We start from the raw sequence: 8,166 nt of genomic DNA, 5'->3' as shown, positions 1-8,166 counted from the left end.
AAACATTTAAAATGGATAGCAAATAAATGGAAATTGGCAGACAGGGCATCTATTTTTCGATGTGATTAAGGGTGGTCTATGTGTTGGGATCCGGGGGGCGTTGGAGTGGGTGTCCGGGGGTTCCAGTTCAGTAAAACCGGTGAAACTTTGTGATATTAGCGTCATTTTGTCGTTTCTGACGCTGGTCCTCATACCGGCCTCTTTCTACGTTTGGTGTTGGGGGATTATCTGTTTTCTTTCGACGTCGGGTGGGGGTGAGGATGATATGGGGATCGGCATCCGAAACGACGGAGTGACGTTGATATTGGCGTTGACGGCACCGTCGAAAAATTTGCTCTTCCAGTATATATAGAAAGTTACTTATGGGAGTTTTCGGTGGAGTGAAAGAATACACGGCGAATGAGAACGACCTAAATTTGAGTTAAGTTCACTCATAATCGCCAAAAGTGCAGGAACTCAGCGAAGCGTAAATTTGCCTCATGTTTTTCCAGGTTTTTCCAGGATTTTCCAGGGAAAAATTCCCGAATTTGGGAAAAGTAAAGATTGGATTCACTCAGTCTATTGGTACTACTCCGAGACTGAATAAAATTTTCGTCAATTTCCTTATTTTCCGGTAGATTTTTTAGGTTTTCCACAGGAAACCATGAGACAAATTTTACTCATCGCTGAGTTCCTGCACTTTTGGCGATTATGAGTGAACAAAACTCAAATTTGGGTCGTTCTAATTCGCCGTGTAGGATAAAGTCCGCCATGTTTCACGCACAGTCTGACGTTTGCTTATGGATTTCCTCATACAGAGTCGCCGTCAACGCCAATTGTGGGGCTCCACCGGTTTTTTCAAGCTTGGATCTAAATGAACAAAATTTGGTTCCCTCCCCTTGGCTAGTTTTTGCACCTTGCTGTTGGTGGGCGAGCCTAATTTCATGCTTTATAGTGGAGTGTTGGAGAAGGTAGGTTTATGGCCGGCGTTGCTGGCTCATGCCGCGATAGAATGGCATTATGAGCAGGCAATGGGGATTACTAAGCTTCCTCTCACTGATAAACCCCTCCATGAGAGAACCAAAGATCTAGTCTAGCAAGGATACTATCACACTTGTTACTCCTTTGATTGAGAGCCGCGTCGTAGCGATGTCAATCATACAAGGTCTGGAACAACAGGCAGCTTGCTAGTGTTAGAAGCAAAAATGTTGTAAACATTGCTGAGCAAGCGAATGCCGATGTCATGCACACTTAGAAATTATTACTTTTACACGAGACGTAATTCAGCTTTGACGTAAATCATGGAACGTAAACAAACATGACATGTAAAATTAAGTGTTTTGAGACAGAAACATATGCACAGCAAAAAAAGTTGTTGAATATTACATCGAAACTGCTGCAACCAGGTCAATCCATCGGTTGTGTAATATCACATTGTACGATTTACATCGATTTTGCGAACAAAATTACATCCATTGATGTAATATTGTATCTGCTTTTTGCTATTACAGCATTATTTCATACATCAGCTTGAATTACGTTGATCGATATTACATTTTTTTTTGCTGTGTGCAACTCGACGAAAAGTGAGTTTGATTGAATTAATCATTTTGTTCGACCATTTTCCACAGAGATGGCGCTGTTCCGCTGGTAGGAAGTGATAAAAATCTCCATATAGAAATTGAGAGAAGTGGGAATAATTCGCTTTCGGTGCACATTCAGGTCAAAAAAAGTGAACGACAACCTAAAGAAATTAGTCAGGGGCTTTCTCGTTCAGTTTTTTCCCGGGAATTAATGCTAAACAAGCTACAATTAAATAAAAATGATTTTTCCCCATACAATTTTACCTGCTTTACTACCAGACCCCAGAGAGCCAAAAAAAATTCAAATTTGAGAGAGAAATTCTCTCTCACGAGCTCCATCTCTCAACATGCCATGTATTTTGTTGACACTCGATTTGTGATTTCCCTTTCACAGATTACAAAATAGAGTACCTGACACTACAAAACATGTCTGGTACCTCTATATGTATATGCATTTGCTTTAACATTTGAAGTCCCTCCTTTTTTACATATTCTGCGCAAAAGATACTTTATGCCCCGCCCCATACATAAAATTCGGCGGGAAATTCTGTGAGGGGTGAGCTATTTTGTGTGCAGAATGTGTAAAAAAGGAGGGACTTCGAATAATAATCTAAATGCATATATAGAGGTACCAGACATGTTTTGCACTACAGTGGCCTCTGTGAACAATTATAGGAAAACAGATTGTGTCTAGTTTCCGATAGATATCACCGCAAACAGCAGCTGTGACATCTGATGGAACATGAATGCAGAAGCTTGACAAAATGATTAATTGATTTTCTCGTCCTTTTCAACTGATTCTTATGTCAAAAGGGCAGCTTGCATGTGTCGGTCTCAGGGCACTGAAATTTACATCTCTTTTTCGTAGTGTGTGGCAGCACAACATTCCATACTGCGATTAGCAGACGTGTCGTCACAGAAAACAGCTGTTTCGAGTAAAAAGATAAACATTGCGATGAAATACGAGCACCACTAGACATTTTCACATTTCACTAATACCAATAAGCCGGTTGGGCCAGACCTTGTATAATTGACATCGGCGTCGTACACAGTTCGAAAAGTATTGTAAATTTCTGTTCAATATGATGCACACAAATGGAGCGTCATATATCATATAAGTTTACATTATATATCATGTAAAGTTCTAGCACAATTCATGCAATGTAGCAAATATTGTATACAAAAGCCCATCTTTGTAAACAACATTGTTTACAAGTTGCTCGGTTGTGTGAAATTAAATTTAAGTTTACGTGAATGAATGTTTACATCACAATTAAAATTCAGAATTTTTATCTGTGTAGTACGCTTACGTATAGGCATTGACGTTGGGTGTGATACTGGCGAGCTTTGCCGCAAATCACTCTCATTTTATATTTATTTTTACACAGATAGATTTATTTGGGTTTGCAAGGGAATTATACTATTGAAATATTTCAGAAAGTGCCCAACGGTGCTCCTTCTATTTGCGTGACAAGCTTTCATTGTTGTTTTCATTGAAGTATTACTCAGGTAACAATGTTAAACATCATTTTTGTACATGGTATTGTAACTAATCTTATATGTGCTTCATTTTGATTTGGGATAAGTGTTTGAACTATGGCTCGGGATTTCCACTGTGGCGTGGTTCTATTGTGACATACCCATACGTATTTTTGTGGTGTGACATAGTGGAAGCGTGTGAGCATAGTTGGAGCATATACACTATATAATTTGAAAATCAGCTAGGAAACTAACTTCAAAATGAAGCATTTTAGTCACATGAAGGTGTTACCTGGGTCGAACTAAGATATAATAAATAGGTATAGGCTTAAATCAAAAGTACTTGAAACACGTTAAATTTTAGATTAGTGCAGGTACTTATTAAAGCATGGGTTATGATTGATTAGGATTAATAATCTATTAATTTAGACTAATGATATATCATAATCATCGGATGAACTTAAATAAGAAACTTCAGAAAGTCTAATGACATTAAGTAGATTAACAAAAGAATTAGGATGCGGGGGGTCCGCTTAGGGAGACAACTAACCTTTAAAGTTGTAGAATAAATCTTATATATATGCGGTTAAAGCATTTGAGTTAACTTATTTCTTAGTGTTCAAGTACTTACATTTGTAAACAGCAGTCAATGTTAATCTATGAACTAAATCATACGTAAAATCGATTTTTCCTTATGTGGTATTGATGCATGTTTAACTTTTCGCGGCTGTCGGAATCAACGCGCCTACGTCTGCGTAGCTTACGCAAAAGTGATTCGCAATGCGGTAGAGCTCACCAAAAGTTTTTTTGAGCTTCTGTAGTACAGAATTTGTTCGGTACGGTCGCGAAATCTTGAAATGATTGATACGCGCGGTAAAATAACTAAATTGAAACAAAGCTCAACAGTAAAATAAGTAGAATATTAAGGGAGGAAACCAAAATTAATCAACTTGCCAACATAGGCTATCACATTTATTTTGGTAGCACTCTTTAAGTGATAATAAGCTGTTTTTTCTGTACGGTTGTCTCGCGTGGCGTTCACAATTTGCGCGATTTTCGTATCTTAAGTAATTTAGATGTTTAGCTCTGAACGGTTTTACTGACTTGAGGTCGTTCCTTAAGCGGTGTGGGTACAGGTTAAACCTTTGCCGACTGTCGGATTCAACGCGCCTACGTCTACGGAGCTTACGCAGAAGTGATACGCAATTCGGTAGAGCTTGTCAAACACTTTTTAACTTATGTAGTATAAAATTTGTTCGGTGCGATCGTGAAATCTTGAAATGATTGATACGTTCTTTAAGGGAGGAAACCAAAATCAATCAACTTGCCGACATAGGCTATCACATTTATTTTGGTGGCACTCTCTAAATGATAATAAGCCTTTTTTTTCTCGCTTCGGTTGTCTAGCACGGTTTTCGGAATTCGAGCGGTTTTCGTAACTTACATAATTTAGATTTTCGTTCGAAACGGATTTACTTATTCAATCGGTTTACTACGCGAATGTATCTACGCGCACACATCACAGCATTTTTCTATAACTGTCTTGAAACAATACACACGGAATCCAGTGTTCAAGCGGCCAACATTGGCTAGTCCTTTTGCTGTATTGTCAAAGATAGAAGCAACATTTATTCAAATGGATCAAGTCTTAAAAACTAAGCTGTCACGCAGTTAAATATATTTTAAAAAAATGGTGGGGTTGTGTACAAGACACGATCACAGGGTTGACGTAGACTACTTTAAGCTATGTAGTGAAATTCTCGTGCATTTTTTCTAGCCATTGATTTAAAATACAGTAGAAGTAACCTATGATTTCGGTTCTATGTACATATTTTGGATTTCCTACTTAGTAAAACTTGGTTAAATTCAGGACCTCATAAAAATGCGAACACATATTCTATTTCATTTGGTTCCTAAATTACAATCAGATATGACTAAGGCTTTTTTTCAGGTGATTCATTGAAGCGTTCAACAATGACCGTCATGATGGCTGATATTCCCTATCACTTCAAGATTTCTAGGACATAAATTTGGACGGTTGTGACATCACGCATGAAATTAAAACTCCTTGTGTACTGGACTGCAACAAACGTGAAGTTCCAGTTTCTTTGTTATAAGTTTTGTGAGAGCTGATATCTGTACTCTTGAAAATTTTCTATTGTAATGAGATTGATCCTCAGCGATTCAACTTCAAAACGCTAAAAATAAATGCACACAAAAAAACGGAGTGCACAATTTTGCATCAATGTTATGCAACATTTCATAGTTCATCGAGATGATATCAATAAGCCATGAATCCCTCCAATAATTTCTCGGTACATCTTTTATCTACCGATCAAACAAATAAAAAAAAATACTAAGGCTGTGTTCCATTTGGAAAATTTTCACTTAGATTTGACACTTCGAAAATAAATTAAGATGTTCGAAAATCCCTCCGTTGTAGATCGGCCGATTTTCGAGAAAGCGTCTGTCAAATTGATTCCTTGTCTGTCAGAAATGAGTCTGCTGGAATAGCAGGATTATTTGAAAATATTCCGTCCGTCAAATTTAAGTAAAAATTCACCAAATGGAACACAGCCTTAATAACTTGAGCACAGAATCGTTTCTTGTTGTGTTTGTCGTATTAGATGCTGGATAAAAACTTATTTTATCGTTATGTGTGCTTAAAATACCTGGGCCGAGTAGATTCAAGGAGAAAGTCGAAGAAGAGGATCTTGTCAGTGTTACTTAGGACCTAATGCAATGTTCAGCTTGAATTGTTTCGCTTAGCTGTAAACAGAAAATCGATGAAGAGAATCGAACATTACAAGCAGGCCTATTGAACGCTCACTGTCGAATTTCAGAACCTAGCACTGAAAAAAAAAAAACTTGACTGTACCTCTATTAATGCTAAGAGATAAGCATTGCAAGTCCCATCTACTTGAAGAATTATGCAAAAAAAAAAACTGGGGTTGTATAAACCGTAGCTTAATTTTCCAAGTAGGAGGGAGTTTCATAGCTAATCTAAAAGCATAAATAGAGGTTCCGTCTGATAATTCATAACATTTATCCTTTTTATCACCACAGAAAAACGCCGTTCCCGTTTTCTTATACAAAATAATGAATGTGCGTTCACAAAACGCACAAAATCTTAAAAAAACCATACTAAGATTTTTTTTTAATTCAATCAACAGATTAAAGATGTACCGAGAACTAAATGGGGGCATTTCAAGCTATAATATTTTGGCCTAAATATCGAAATTTCGCATAACTGTCCAACCCATTCTGTGTGGTGTGTGCTGCTGATTTTCAGCGTTGCCCAATGATTGGTTAACTTTCATAAATAACGTGGTAGTTGAGGGAGGAGAGGGGTTTTAGAAGTTGGGACCGGCCATATATTAGGTGTATTGCAAAACACACTCCGAGGGGGAAGGGGAGTTAATTGGTCAAAAATATATGTAATCTATGGATGGCCCTAATTTTACTTCCAAGACTGTGTAGCAATCGAGGCAATGTTACAATAAACGTGGTTATTTCGGACCGACTAGAAGTTAAGTTTTGGTAACCGTGGCTGAGTTCTGTTTGAAAACTGATCAATTTCCGGCATTTTCGAACATTGAAAATAACTTACGAAATGTCACGTTTAACCACGAGTTAAATTTAATTCGGCAATTGGTACACAGCCCAAGAAGTATTTCTCGATTACTTTTTCGTAGGAACGTATCAGCTTTTGTAAACAACGCATTTGATCGTCGATTTGGCGTAACTGGTAGCTCCCCCACGCATGCTAGTACTACCATCAGATAGCGGAAAATTTTCCCAACCTATTACCGGTGTTAGTATGTGAGGCGAGCTATTAGTTATGCCAAAATCGACGATAAAATGCGTTGTGTACAAAAGCTGATATGTCCTTCCGAAAAGTAATCGAGATTTGTAGTTATCATTCAGGCAAGGAGCGCTTGCGCCATCGAGGCGACGCCGCTACCAGCAGCCAATGATCTCGACGGGAACGACGCGCAAAGTTCGAGGTGCAAAACTCGACTCTGCACGCTTGACAGGAACCGCCTTCCTACTGCTGATACTGCTGCTACTGCTACTGCTGCTACTACCTGTTTACCAACCGTCCGAAGCGAAAATGAGTTGAGGCACATTAGCAGCGCTGTTTTATAACTTTTCAGATTCAAGCAGCACGATGTGCAACCAAATTGTACTTGATTATGAGGACTGGGTTTGAGGAGAACGTTTATTTCATGAAAACAGTGATAAAATTATCACTTTTTATTTGTCCATTTTTAAAACAGCTTTTTATGAAAAATTAAAAAAAGTTTATTGCAACAGCTTACGAAAGGTATTTCTTATCAATTGGTGTATTCGGATTTTAATTTTATCTATAAATGACAGAGCTTATAGCGTTCAAAAAATTACACCTTATCGTGACGGTCGCAATTTTAGATTTTCGATTTACTCCAGTACCTTCCCGTAAGACGTAGTCAACGTAAAAAAAAAAAAAAATGAACAAAATTTGGTTCCGTGATGATGTGTTGTCTTTGATAAAACACAAAATGGCAACTGGTATTTCCCGGCGACTTTACAAAAGATTACAAACATATTTCGCTAAGTTGCTTTCGAGATCGCTGCCCCACTCGAACCCACACGTGACACGCGCAGATTGGGGAGCGCAGGGTGCTTGGAAGGGCCACGAGGATAGTGCTTGCAGCGATAACGCGTACTTTTAGGAACACTTGTTGGACCAAATATCCTATTCAATGTTTTACTTTTACATTAGGCTTTGAGCTTCACTTTATTAGTTCTTAGTGGAACTGAGCTACACAGCTAGTATTCAGTGTGACTATCTGGCTATACATTATATAATTAGGTTTAGAAAACTAACGAAAATCGCATAACTCACCTTTATTAAACAAAGTTAGCTATCACGCGTTTTATCACTTCAAGACTAATATATAATAGCACACTCGGTATGAACAATATGCCACACTTGGGTATAACAATGACTTGAAAATTAGGCTTGACGATCTGATCACTCTCACAGGTCTAACAGGAATAACCCTGACTAATATGAAGAATATCGTTTGCCACTTCGTATACGAGAAATAAATTCAGAACTCTTATCAATTCCAACGTGTCA

This window comes from Ochlerotatus camptorhynchus, unplaced genomic scaffold, assembly GCF_037179485.1.
Source record: "Ochlerotatus camptorhynchus isolate MF236.1 unplaced genomic scaffold, CSIRO-AGI_Acam_v1.1 ptg000772l, whole genome shotgun sequence".
Lineage (NCBI taxonomy): Eukaryota > Metazoa > Arthropoda > Insecta > Diptera > Culicidae > Ochlerotatus > Ochlerotatus camptorhynchus.
Note: the sequence above shows the minus strand (reverse complement) of the source record.